This window comes from Mustela lutreola, chromosome 3 (genome assembly GCF_030435805.1).
Source record: "Mustela lutreola isolate mMusLut2 chromosome 3, mMusLut2.pri, whole genome shotgun sequence".
Taxonomy (NCBI): Eukaryota; Metazoa; Chordata; class Mammalia; order Carnivora; family Mustelidae; genus Mustela; species Mustela lutreola.
The window spans coordinates 33,852,491-33,867,395 of NC_081292.1; the positions used below are offsets into that span (position 1 = coordinate 33,852,491).

The following is a 14,905-nucleotide window of genomic DNA, read 5'->3' on the forward strand; positions in this document are numbered from 1 at the left end:
ATCATTATGTCTCCAACCCTTCTTTACTGCTCTAACTTGAGATAAGCAATTTAAATAAATAACAACAATAATGACTTATTCATCGCCCATTCAAAAAAAGTCTTTGAAGAAGTCCAAAGGGACTGCTATTTTTATTCTAACTTCATTGAGATTAAGGCCAGCTCAATAACACTTCTCTTCTTTGTCTTTACATCTGACCCCTCAAACTTCCTTATAGTTTCAGAGGAAGAGGCCATATATTGAGTTCTTGAGCTGCCCCCTAACACTGGTACAACATAGCAGACCTTGTAATCATACATATTACTCTTTGTCAACAAAACATTCACACTGTCTTCTTCTCTGGTATGAACCCAGATAGTCAAGCACTAGCCATGAAATGCAGTGAGACCAGAGTCCTAAAGATGAAAGAAATTCAGAATATCCGTTACAGGGATTTTTGCCAGGACAATACAAAGAGGAGATAATAAAAAGTGAGGTCAGTTGAAGTTAAAGATGACCGACTTTAGATAGCTCAGTTGTGAATTTCTTAGATGTTATTATCATTATGGGGAGGGGGGTAAAAGCAAGAATAGAGAAAGGCTATACGTGGAATGAGCCAACCCAGCAACAGTAGCATTCCCCTCTAAAGTCTTCCATGTCACCGAATCTCTTTCTCCCATATCTGAAACACAGCCTGCGCATGCATCAATCAAGATTTATTAATAAAAACAAAAGTCACTCTAGGTTTTCCAGGGAGTAAGGGTTTTAACACAGTGATCAAGAGCTACGCAACTGCACCAGCCATGAAGTCCAGAGAAACTGATGTTACCATTCTCAGCCTGAAGAACCAAACACAAGGGCTCTCTAGATGTTCTTTAGGGAGCGGCTGTGAAGCTCAAGAGTCTATGGGAATCTGCCACCAGTTATCTCTGCTGCCCATAGCATTAGGTGGTCCATTAAGTAGGAGGAGCTCACCAGGAGCCACTGAGATGTTTACACCCATGCGCCTGCCAACAGCGGTGGCTAGACAATAAGGGTTTCTACGACTCTTCCGCCTTCCAGTGTCACACAAGTGCCCAGCCAGGGGACATCCTAGCCTCAAGCCCTAAAGAGATAGTAATACAGAAAATGAAGGGGGGTGCCTGGGTGGATCAGTGGGTTAAAGCCTCTGCCTTCGGCTCAGGTCATGATCCCAGCCTCCTGGGATCGAGCCCCGCATCGGGCTCTCTGCTCTGCAGAGAGCCTGCTTCCTCCTCTCTCTGCCTGCCTCCCTGCCTGCTTGTGATCTCTTTCTCTCTCTCTCTCTCTCTCTCTCTCTGTCAAATAAATAAATAAACAAATCTTAAGAAAGAAAGAAAGAAAGAAAGAAAGAAAGAAAGAAAGAAAGAAAGAAAAAAGAAAATGAAGGAACTAGTCCATTTTATGATTAGGTAAATGGATGTCATTTCTGTTTTTACACTTATATCCTACATCTGCTTAAAAAACATATAGAACTTAAAAACAACTCTTTTCAGTTACAATTGTCACATAAAGCCACATACTCCTATATTTTAAAATATACAATTAAAACAGAGTGCTCAAAATAAATTTTATAGTATTGACCTACATAATATCTTTTAGGGGTATCTGTTATGCATAATTCATTTTACTTTTTTGTCATTTTTTAATATGTGTGACTAAAGGAAAAAATGCTTCAGCATGGTGGCGATTATCATAAAGGAAGAGCAGAATCAAGGGACCTGGGTTTCTTAGTCCCACCTTGGGTATTAGCCATTTATTTGAACCTAGATGGCCAGTTAACCTTTGAGAGTCTATATTTTAGAATGAGAAACATAGATTATATACATTAACTCATATATTATTTTAACAAATGTGTATTGGGCAAGAACCGAATGCTACATACTATAATCTAGATTAGGAATAATGAAATGCGGGGCATCTGAGTGGTTCAGTTGGTTAAGCTATGATCTTATATTACTGACACCATACCTTCATTAAGTTAATATGCCTAAATGAAAGCTTTAAGGATAGCAAAAAAATAATAGTTCTGGCAAGATATAAATAACTGACTGGTGCCAATTTTCAACATAGTCACACCTCATTAACTGGCTACTTATATTTACTCGCTATATTTTTAAAAACGAAATAAATGAGAATTTCTCTAGGGAACTCTAAAAAATAGACATTTACATCAGTTCTTTTTTTAAGCTTTTTTTAAAAAGATGTACTTATTTATTTATCAGAGAGAGAGAGAGATTGAGTGCAAGCATGAGCTGGAGGAAGAGGCAGAAAGAGTGGGGAAGCTGACTCCCCTCCCCCAGCAGGGAGTCCAACGTGGGGCTCAATCCCAGGACCCTGGGACCATGACCTGATCTGCAGCAGACACTTAATGGACTGAGCCACTCAGGTTTCCTCTATCAGTTCTTCTAAACTGACCATCTAACCTCTATTAGATGCAGAGTTCATGTTAGGAATTCAAATACATTTTTGAGATGTTACTTTTTTCCAATCTAAGTTAACAAATGTATTTGTCTCTAAAAATATAGGTTATTCATTAACCAAATTTAAATTCTGGAAATTGAATCTTCTAAGAGCAAGATTCTAGGGCTTCTCAGATTTATATGGTACATAAGAAAACTATTTGTTAAACTTCATTTCTTTTTTTAAAACTCTTCTTTTTTTATCTGAGTATGGTTGACTACATTCCCTACGCTGTGCTTTTTATTCCTATGACTTCGTCATTCTGTAACCAGAAATCTGTATCTCCCACCCGCCTTCACCCATCTTGACCATCCTCTCATTGTTTAAGTAAATTGTAATTACCCTAATTGTTATTGCAAGAAAGTAAAAAAATTCAGAAAAAAGTAAGGCGGAAATTGGATCTTTTGAAGACAGTTCAACGTAACGATGGCCTTCCTCCTCACTGTACCTCTTCCCCAGGTAATCATATCCGTTTCTATCCAGGAATGTCAACAACACTCTCAGACCTTAAGGTTCAAGAGGAACAGCATCCTGAATCTGTTTAAGCATCATATAGGAGGTGCTTGAAAAACATCTGTTGAATTAAAGAACTGATTAATTCTCCCTTAGGTTATCTCTACTTTTCACGATATGTTCTATTCTTCTATACTCAAACCCACTGATGTGCTAAAATAGTCAGTCATTCTTCTCTTTCCCCTTACGTTCCCTTAGCAGTAATAACACCCACCGTGGGTAAAAGGAAGGACTTGCTTTTAGTAATAGTGGACATTACATGTTAATTGGACTTTCGTTGTTGGGCTTCAAAATCCAACGATTGCTTATAAAATGATTTCTTTGGCAAATATATTTAGAGTGTCAATCACTTTACAACTAAACATTTAGAACAAAATCTCTTTGAAAATTAAGAATTTCTAGTAATATATTTGACATCACACTTGTCATCATGGGACAGAGGTAGGGGCAAGAAAAGAAACACTTCCATTCCTGAGGAATTAATGTAAATTTTTGAAAGTAGGTTATAAATAAAGTGAATATGGTGAGCCTCTAAAATATAGGAAATATATTTTATTTCACTGATTTAAAAAAAAGAATATTTATCATAGAATTCAGTTCCAAAAGAAAGTCTATTATTAATTAGCATTTAGCAAGTCATCTAAGTACTTTTTAAAAATCATACCTTAGAAAAACTGAATTCGGTATTAAATCCAGCAATCACGTTGTTCTACAGATTATGAAATTTGCCTGAAGCCTGTGAATCATACTGTAGATGCTGATTTGTACTGGATTTAAGTAAAAATAGAACAGTTCTCATGATTTCTGAAATTGGGATAACTATTGTCACTGTTACTTAACATGGAATAAAGTTTTTAAAAATACATTTTAAGGTAGTACATTAAAGCTATGCTAGGAGCAAGGCAAGATTTTATTCTATGACCATTCTTATCAAACAACGAAGAATCCGCTCTCAATTACTCCAAAATATTAAAATATTCTGTCCAATAATTTTGCCAGCTAGATCATGAATTATTTAATATATACTCTCCTTAAAATTAAAACCCCTATGTTTTTGGACACTATATTTTTTTCAGGACCTGGAGAAAACCCATGAAAATTCAAGTACTGTATCTCTAAGCTCTACCTTTCCTACTGCCCTCTCTAAGCAAGTCTTGGCATTTTTTATTATTATTAGGTGGAAAACATTTAATTGGTAAAGAACTGAATGCTATATTGTACAATCCTCGAAGAAATCATAAAGCATTTAATAGTATTTTACCCTTAAGTTATAATTCAGAAGAATGGGGCATTTCACCTAAGATGTTATATTTCACTTACTCCTTCAAAGACACTGAGAAAATAAGAGGCAGAGTCCAAAATTATGTCTTTCTTTAGAATAAAATGTATTGGGGATGTTAGTTCCTTACTTTTTACTCCTATGCATCAGTCATTCCCTATCCCTGATAAAACAATATCAGCCTATATTTGTATTCACTTTATATTCATCTCATACCTGTTCACCTTACCTTTTCTTATGGAAATCTAGGTTGTTACAATTATTTTCTCTTTTCCCATATTAGAGGGGTCTTACCCAGAACCAGTTTATAGAAAATCACATTCAGAAATATTGTGAATGTATCTTAATTTGTAGCATTTCTGTTCATTGCTTATCATTTTTTAGTCATATGGACTAGTCAATCTATTCCTAAATATTCTACCTTTACTTCACACCTAACATTCCGTTTTAAATGGTATTCTGATTGACATAATAGTTTGAGCAAAAAACTCTACCCATTAGTCTCTTTAAAGCTCCATGTCTAAAAATCAGACTGACTGACTGATAGAAAAACTCCAAATAAAAAGACTGTTTTCCAATTGAAATCATTTTCAACAGTTTCCCAAAGGTAGGCTCAATTTATGTGCTATATAAGAATTCATCGTGTTTTCACCATAGTTTCCATTTTAATATTTACAACTTTTATCATGCTATGTGTTTTGTGTTATTATACCACCGACAATACTGACTATATATACTACAAAATAATCATCAAGTCTCTGAAAACATAATCTAGTATAAAACATTTAAAAACACTTATTAGGACACTGAAAGGTTACAGGGAAATTTCAAGCTTTCATATTTATGTACTTTTAACTCTTAAGACCTATATAATTTTTAAGAATCATGATATTGAAAGTAAAGAATTTGAAGATTACTAATTTCTGCAAATTCAAATTTTATGCAATTCAATTAAGTACTACCTATAAGAAAAGCCCATAATCGTAATCTTTATTAGTAGATATCATTAAATGACTGTCACTTATAAATAATAGAAGTGATATTTGAAGAATCAATTATCCAAAAAGAACCTCCATCTTTTTAAAAGCTTTTTAAAGCATGGTTATTGCTTAATAAATTAAAATGATACTTCATTAACTCAATGACACAATCCTAACCATATAGATTAAAAATAACATCATAATCAAATTCTGAAATATGAAGCAATTAAGACATATTAAATACAGGATTTAGCAGAAATACAGGAGCCTGTAAAACATGAAAAAATAGATCCCATGCATAGAATTCCTACAAAAAGCTTCTAATAAATCAAACCCTTTATATTCACCAAAAAAGACCAATCTTTTTTTTTACATATCACAATATCTAACACATTTTTATAGTTTTACCTTTTGCTCAACCAATGCACATCTGTCGAGCATGAAGCATCATGTTGACAAAAATACATCAACACTGTGCCAGGCAGTGCTTTCATTTAATCCTTCTAGCTCTAGCAAAATCATAGGATCCATCCTTAATCAGTTGATTTGAAATTCTCTACTTGCTTACGATCATTTTATTTCAAAACTGAATTATTAAAAATTACATGTAAAACAACACTCGTTCATGGGTGGAGTCCTAAAATCCTGTAGTGATGGGCCTGTTAAGAAAAAGGTTATTCTTTAATGCCGTTGCTTCGTGGCTGGATATAGCTCCAGGTCAAGTAAGAATGTACCCTGTAAGGAGGATTATGGTACTTAGCTGATTAGTGCCTCACAACACTGAATACCAAATGCATCCTACATCCATGGCATTTCCGGGCACTATACTTAAAACGGACAGACTGAGAAATTTGTCAACTACGTTCTCCTACATGAATTACAGTATTACTAAAACAGCAGAATTCCCTGTGTTTGCCATTGATGTCCATTGCGCTGCTTTCACTATAAAATGTACAGTGACAATAAACATTGTTGATAGTGTAGCAGATCTATTCTATAATTTTTTTCAATTATTCAGTAAGTGTCTTAATCTTCACTAAAAAGAGAATGCTTCCCCAGAGGTGCAATGGGACAGGAAATACCAGTTTCCATAGAAATGTAATAAAAAATAGTGTGTTCTAGGGGCGCCTGGGTGGCTCAGTCATAAAGCATCTATCTGCCTTTGGCTCAGGTCATGATCCCAGCATCCTGGGATCGAGCCCCGCATCAGATTTCCTGCTCCACGGGAAGCCTGCTTCTTTCTCTTCCCCCTTCCCCTGCTTATATTTCCTCTCTCACTGTCTCTCTCTCTCTCTCTCTCTGTCAAATAAATAAATAAAATCTTTTAAAAAAAATAGTGTGTTCTATGAACTAAGAAATTCATTAGACACTGAATTTCAATCAAGTTTTGTTCACTTCCTCACTTGATCTCTCAATGCCTCTATTCAGTCACTCAAAAAAAAAATAGTAAAGAATAAGAATAAGAATAGTAATAAATAAAAAATAGAATAAAAAAATAAGAAATAGTAAAGACAGTAAAATTTAAGAGCACTCATTTTCATAGGAATGCTAACCAAGGACAAAATTCAACCAGTTAGACTCCATAGTTAATATCAAACTGAAAAATAAACAAACAAACAAAAACCAAAAGATTTGCCAAAATATACTTTGGTTAGTCCAGAAAATTTCAGACACGGGATTACAGTTGATATTATCATAGCTAAGCTTCCTCTTTATATCCCCTTCCATTCACTTTTCCCACTTCCATGACTTTTCCTGGCAGCATTGTCCCAAATTAGCGCACACCCCACGGCCAGTCCTCTGCCCCACCATTAACCTTGTTTACTGCTCCTCTTACTTGCCCACCTCAGACCTTCATTCATGTCATTCCTAACATGTTTAGTCTTTATCGATCTTTTTAGGTCTCCAGTTCCCTCCTCCCTACCCTTTGAGAGGTATATTTTGCTTTTAGGACTTTTTTCCCCCATTTTTAATACCTTACTTCTGTATTTTTAAAAAATTTTTGGTAAGTACTTCCCATGCATTCAAATTTATGAGAACCCAATGTGGGATTTAAAAGGTTATCATGAAAATATAATTTCAGTATCCATTGACTTCAGAAGTACAAAGTAAAGATTCTATAAATCAGATACCAGTTTAATTTTTTATTTTATTCATGACAATATTTTCAACTTATAGTTTAAGGATGAAGATATTCAAATCTCTAGAAAATGGTGTACAAATGATGCTCCCTTATAATAACCCATTGTGCCATTCTCCTCTTGCCACTATCCCTCCCAAAACAACAACAACAAAAAAACAAAAACAAACAAAAAAACCCTAAACATGTCAAAACAAACAAAACAAAACAAACAAAACCTACAAAGACTAGGAACCATTCTATACCAGAAGACAATTTCAAACTAGTGATTTTATTCCCCTTTTTTAAGGTGCTGAGTTTATGACAGCCTTAGAAACAACCTTATGATATTCATTGAAAAAAACAACAACAACCATACAAAGAAGTAAAATGAGCAAGAAATAGAAGAAAAAAGTACAGATATATTTAGCTAACAGCTCTCTCCCATAATCATCAGTGAAAGCCCTCAGAGTCATTTTATCCCATTCTCCCCCGAAACATTTTACTGAACTGCAATTATTGGTTTAATACACCTATTGCAGTCTCTCCTTTTTCTGCTTGTTCCAAAAAGACAACTTGGGGATTTTTGGATTGGGGCTTACAACAATAGTTACTCAGAGAAGAGAAATCTCTTCCTACAAAAGGACACGAACACATCTAGAAATAAATGTCAGATTAAAAAATAGATGCTGCTTATGTGCAAACCAAACGCGCATGTAATTAATTTTCATCCTAAGTATTTCCTTATAGGGAAAAAGAATCACACAGTGTTTTAAAATACAGTTAATAGAGACAAGCAGGTTTAAGGAGAAGCAGCGCCTTCCGTCACAGTTCATGGTAATTCTTTCCTCCCAACGGCTTGACCCATTGATGAGGAAATTCTATAGGATCTACCTTCAGAATAGATCCAGAACCCAAACACTTCTCCCCATCTCACTGCCTCCCCTGGCCCATGCCTGAAGAAGTTACCACCATTTCTCATGGGAATCGCTGTAAAAACTTCCTAACTGGTTTCTCTGCGTCTACTCTCCCCCCTTCCTTTCAGCGTCAACACAGCAGAAAGAAAGTCAGTCAGATATGCTTGAAACCCATCAGTAATTCCCCATTTTGGCTGACAAGGCCTAAGGGATCTGCACCCATCACTTCCTACCGGTCCCTGCCGGCTCACTCAGATCCAGCCACCATGGCTTCCCTGAATTTTCTCACTTTGGAACCATCATTCTGGCAGCTCCCTCGACCTGGAATGTGGCTCCTCCATGGATCACCACACACCCCCTGGTCTTTGTCAGTAGAGACCTTCTTTATTTGTCCCTCATATCTCACTTTCTCAAGGAGGCCTCCCCTAACCACTCTATTTCATACCTCAATTTGTCTCCAGCCTCTGCACCTCCAATCCCAATCCCCTAAGCCCACTTAATTTCTTAAAATCTTTTTCATAACACGTATTGCCTTATAATTATGGTATAAGTTTTATTTGTCATGTTTACTATCTCCTATTATGTACATTTCACAGGTTAGAGGGGGGATCACTGCTCTAGGTTACTCAATCACCAAATACCTGGCACCTAGTATATACTCAATAAACTTTTACTGAATAAACAAATAAAGCTACAGAAGCAAGGTACTTTTACACTATGATAAAAATAAATATCACTGGGGTGCCTGGGTGGTTCAGTGGGTTAAGCCTCTGCATTCGGCTCAGGTCATGATCCCAGGGTCCTGGGATCAAGCCCCGCATTGGGCTCTCTGCTCAGCAGGGAGCCTGCTTCCCCTTCTCTCTCTGCCAGCTGCTCTGCCTACTTGTGATCTCTTTCTTTTTCTGTCAAACAAATAAATAAAATCTTTAAAAAATATATATCATTTGACTTATTTGACCAAACTACTTACGATAGAAATGTAAAAGGGTTATCCAAAACCCACACTCTTTGTTTCCCTTTTTTGTATTTTACCTTAAAAAATAAACTCATAAATTACCCAAAATACCACCTCCAAGGGAACAAGTAAAAGATGTGCCTTTGATGGGTGAATTTTAAGAACATCCACCTCTTCACTCTCCCAACTACTGAATTCTTTCTGTGCAATTCTGTTGGTCTGTAAGAGCAATCTGAGAATTTAAGTGACATTTTCAGAAATGCAGAGAAAACTACAGGGATAGGCAGATAGGGAGAGGTGAGGAGTCAACCAACAGGCCGCTTCCTGAGAGCAGAACAGAAAGAATCCTTAAAACCCAGAGCTACCATTCTGTCAAGTAGCCTTCCACCAACCCACATGAGAAAACCACTCACTCGAATTATTTTAGAGTGACAGGTACAAAGGAAGCCTTGCCAAACAAGATTTTTCTCGGAAGAGAACTGATGATAACCAACTCAATACTACAGTACTGTCTAGAGCAACCACCATGACAAAATAAAAACAAAGACAAAAACACAAAACACATTTTATGTAAATGTGGGAGCCGTCATTATACCAATATTTGAGGTTACAGAAGATTTCCGGTTCAATTCCTGGGTGTTCGTGTGCCAATAAGTAGACACACACAGCTTGTTATCTTGACACAAGGCTAAAGAAACAGGCACAAATTATTTGTGCATGATCTTCATCTTCAGATCTGACAGGTAAACCAAGGAAAGAAACCTGATTTATCTTCCCGTTAACAGAATGTTCTTTCTCAGAGAAAACAGCACCTAACTCCTGCACGCTGGGATGATCTGTTGGGAGTTCCTTGGCCCTCTACAGCAATATTGCATAGCTCCAAATGATGCATCGGTCAGCCCCACTGTTTACATAGGCAGTGTATTCTCTGGAAGATAGGTACTCTTAATTTCTTAACACTTTAAGACTTTAAGTGAAATACTATGAAATAGAATCTTTAGTAGATTGTCTTCAAAAGTGGCTGAAAGTACTAAACAATTATATCTCAGAGTATCACTGTTTTCACTCCATTCCCAGTCTGAGATAGTTTGCCCCAAACCTGTCCATCAATACCATAAACATATTAAAACAGAATGGAAATTTTAAGGAAGGGGGCCTGAGGACTTGAAGAAGGTAACATGGCTCCTCATAGAGCATTCTATAATACATCCTCTTTTTTAATAATTCTTTCCGTGAAGTAGTTCTCCCTTCAGTAAATCTTTTAGTCTCTTATCAGCTTATCTCCACACTCCTCTACAAATGTCCCACACTCCTCTACCAATTTCCCCTGCCAGTGTTGTGTTAGAGCTAGTCACTCCACACCACCTCCCGCAAAAAAGTTTGATGCTTACTGGAGTTCAACCCCAAATCACGTGAGGCGGAACGTGATGGGAGCTGAGCTTTGTGAAAGAAGTCTGGTAGGTTTTAACAAGCGCCTCTGTGTGGTTTCATAATATTTAAAACACGATGTTCTCTTTTAGATACCAAACTGGAAAAGGGATATTATTTAAGAGGCATGTCGGAAACCATGAGGATGATGAGTCATCAGATCAGACGCTGGAGTTAGGACTTTCTTTTCAATGTGGACATGTTTTTAAATATAAATGCCTCCAGATAAATTACGCATTTTGCCACTTTTATGGCAAAGTTACTTTAGCAATTTTAAAGTAACGGATGGAAAGTAATACCACATAGTGAGATTATTTCTTTAAACTTTAATTTATGCCTCACCTCTAAAAATACGTTAGGTAAAAAGTGAAAAATGGGAGAATTGGGGGGGTTACTAAAAACTCTTCTCCGTGAAGAAAATAGGACATGTATTCTGGAAACAACTATAAGGAATATCTGTTGCTGGCCGTCTGTCGCTGATTTTCTTCTTTCTTGGGAGGGAAGGAATGTTTCCTCACTCTCAGCTTTGTGGTTTGGATCGAAATGGCCTCACTTGACCAAGGGGTGCACCCAGATTAGCAGGCATCGACCCTGCATGTACCATCCCCATTCATGACCAGCACAATACCCTGAGCGGGTCCAATCATAGTGACTTACAAAGATTTGTCAGACAGTACTGAGACAGACTCCTATTTTATGACTGAGGCTTCCTGTAACTCTCAGAGCTACTGAAATCAACGTAGGCTCACAAGTTGGGGGAAATATTCCTAAAATGAAGTCATAAAGACTGAGTGACACCTAGTAACAATTAAAAATAGAAAGAAATTAGGTCTTGAGTCACGTGAATTGAGATTCAAGATCAATCCCAAAGGCAGTAACATTTACCTCTGGAGTTTTTAATCAGGTAAACCAAGAAATCCCCTTCATTTCTTTAAGCCAGGCTCAGCTGAATTTTCTATTATTTGCAACTGAAATCTTCTTGCTGACATAGAATCCATGGTACACACTCTAAAGCCTTTACGTTACTTTCTCATCAGCTGTCATGATGCCTATGAACTCTATTTCTATGGAAACAGGTTTTTTTCTTTTGGGAAAAGTAAACACACTGGGACCTTCTGGTTTCTTGCAGTCACATAATTTCTTTAAAGTGTTTCCCATTTTTTACGTTTCTATTTAAATTCCAGTTATTTAACAAACAGTGCAATATTAGTTGTAGGTGTATGATACAATGATTCAATAATTCCATACATCACCCAGCAGGTGCTCATACAGCAAGTGCACTCCTTAATCCCCAACCCCCCAACCCCTCCCCTCTAGTAACCATCAGTTTGTTCTCTAGAGTTAAGAGTCTGTTTCTTGGTTTGCCTCTTTCTCTCTCTCTCTTTTTTTTTTTTTTCATCTTTGCTCATTTGCTTTGTTTCTTAAATTCTACATATGAGTGAAATCATACAGTATTTTCTTTCTCTGACTTACTTTTCTTAGCATAATACTATCTAGCTCCATCCATGTTGTTGCAAGTGGCAAGATTTCATTCTTTTCTTTTTTAAGATTTTATTTATTTATTTGACAGACAGAGATCACAAGTAGGCAGAGAGACAGGCAGAGGGAGGGAAGAAGCAGGCTCCCTGCTGAGCAGAGAGCCCGATGTGGGGCTTGATCCCAGTACCCTGGGATCATGACCTGAGCCGATGGCAGAGGCTTTAACCCACTGAGCCACCCAGGTACCCCCACGATTTCATTCTTTTAGTGGTTAATATTCCACTGTGTGCGTGCGTATGCGTGCGTGTGTGTATATCACATTTTCTCTATCCACTCATCAGCCAGTGGATACTTGGGCTGTTTCCAAAATTTGGCTATTGTAGATAATGTTGCTATAAACATCAGGATGCACATATCCCTTTGAATTAGTATTTTTGTATTCTTTGGGTAAATACCTAGTAATGCGATTGTTGGATTGTAAGGTAATTGTATTTTTAACTTTCTGAAGAATCTCCATATTGTTTCCCAGAGTGACTGCACCAGTTTGCATTCCCACCAACCTTCTCATTTTCCACTAAAAATAGTCATTTAATGAAACCAAACTCTTTTCTGAGATCAAAAATCAAGAGTGCATCCTTAATGTTAAATTTCGTATGATAATTATGATATTAGACTTGTTCTATTTAAGGCGACAGAGTGATCCAAACAAATCACACTCAAACATGTGTCAAGCAACAGCAACCAGCTGCTTTTTTTAATTCACATTAAGCTATCCCCCACCCCCAGCTTCTAAGCTAATTCACACATAAGAGGTAAACAGAGTATGAAATATTACTTCTATTACTGGTAAAATTGAGTTTGCAGAATTGCCTACCTCTAGGTACAAGCACATTTTCTAATACCAAGCCCCACAATCATACACAAACACCTATTTGGGCACAGACAACACTGGGGTAAGACTATTTTATAGCGTATCCCTATAAAACTTAAGGCAGAAACAGAAGAGACCTGTGCTATCCCTTACGCAGCTTGTTCCCAAGAGAAAGAGAAATGAGAAAGTGCTACTGATTCTTACTTCCTTTACCCCAAGGCAGAGTGGAACAGGGAGTCAAAGGGAGCCAGGAACATTCTAGTGCAGCTCTCTCCAACGGAAGCAAATGTGGGAGGGAGAAAGAAGGGTACCCGACCTACCAGTTAAGTCCAGAACTGCGTTAAGTTAAAGCCATTCTGTGGAACACAGGACTTCATGACTTAGCGTTCAAAATACACTTTGCTCAAACTGTAAACTGAGGCGGTAGCACTAAGAAAGGATCGGTTTATAGAGTTCCTAGCTAGGGTTGAACCAGGACCAAAGGCAAAACAGACTGGGGCAGACACAGCTGGTGGCCTGCCGAATATATCGAAATCTCTTTTCTTTCTTACAAATAGAATCCTAATTTTATTTAGATCCACAGTGTACCTAGTCCAAAATATTTATATGCCAGGCTCTTTTGTGGGTAGGCGTGGTCATGTGACGGAGTTCAGGTCAGTAACAGTCAGAAGTTGACTAGATATAGGCTCTACGAAGCTATTTATTCCTAATGAAAAGAGATGGAGTCAGCTGGCATTCACCTTTCATGCTTTGCCCTTCCTCCTTTTTGACCGGAATGTGGTCCCTGTTCCTTGAACTCAACAGCTCTCTTTTAACTGTGAGTTTGAGAGCTCCACACTGTGGGTCGCAATGCAGGACAAAACAAACAACAAAAAGCAGAGGTCTCTGCTGATTTCCTCAAGCAGTTGTGCCATCCTTGAGCTAGCTATCTCCAGATTTGCTTTTATCTTAAGAAAACATAAAACTCCTTCTTTATTTAAGCATGTGGCTATGCTTTATAGGCTATATATACAGCTAAACCCACTGCTACCTGAGGCCAGAGAAAGACTCGCCTCTAGTGAGAATTCTAAGACATCTGGGGCCGTTAGTAACCTGGCTGCTATTTCAGTAGAAACTGAACAGTAAGAAAGGTCTAGAAAAAGAAAATATGTGCAGGTTTACTAATAAATATAAGCCAAGGGGAGAGTGACTTCAAATGAAAGAGGCAGAATAGTATAGTACAGATCCTAATTTGCTATCCAGTGGTGACCGCCACCAGCCTATTGTAAACGGTGCCTGCCAACTCTGTTTAGTGATGTCACATTGGTACCTTAAAATCAGCCATGTTGGGACATGGTCATTTACATCATGAAAATTAATAAATGTTATAAGTCAAGTTTCCCTCCCCCCACCTTTGGAGAGGTGATTGTGCACACCACAGCTGATCCCCTAGTGCTCAACTAAACAAGAACCTAGAAAAAAGTGCAACAATTAGCCAACAGCTATCATTACTTATCCAACGTCTGCAATTCGTAAGGGCAAAGAATTCCTAACACAGAGCCTGACATTTAGCAGTATCTTAGTCATTGTTTGAGAAATGGAGGGAGTGGGGGACAGTAAAAGAATTCCTCAGTCACTGATACCTATAGAGTTAATTTTACTTTTCAAAAGAATTTAAAACAGGAAAATGAACTCCTGAGGTTTTAATTTAATAATATCTGAAAATCTCTGTAATTCGTTGAACATGGCATTCCACCCCCAGTTTAAGACTCTTTTGTTTGAGTTGCAAGTTATGACAGTATTTAAGAGCATTTATGAAACCAGAACATGTTAGAACTTCAAAAAAAACCTTGGTAAGTACGATCTTCAACGATCCAATGATCAGAACCCTGACAGTAGGCAGGGAAAGGGCTGTCATACTGCGT

General features: G+C 37.3%; 1 protein-coding gene across 49 annotated transcripts in view; it reads right to left on the bottom strand.

The window, feature by feature from the left end:
• The window catches only part of RIMS2 (regulating synaptic membrane exocytosis 2), a 603,997-nt gene that overhangs the window by 327,635 nt on the left and 261,457 nt on the right, over positions 1-14,905 (bottom strand). The window lies entirely within an intron of this gene.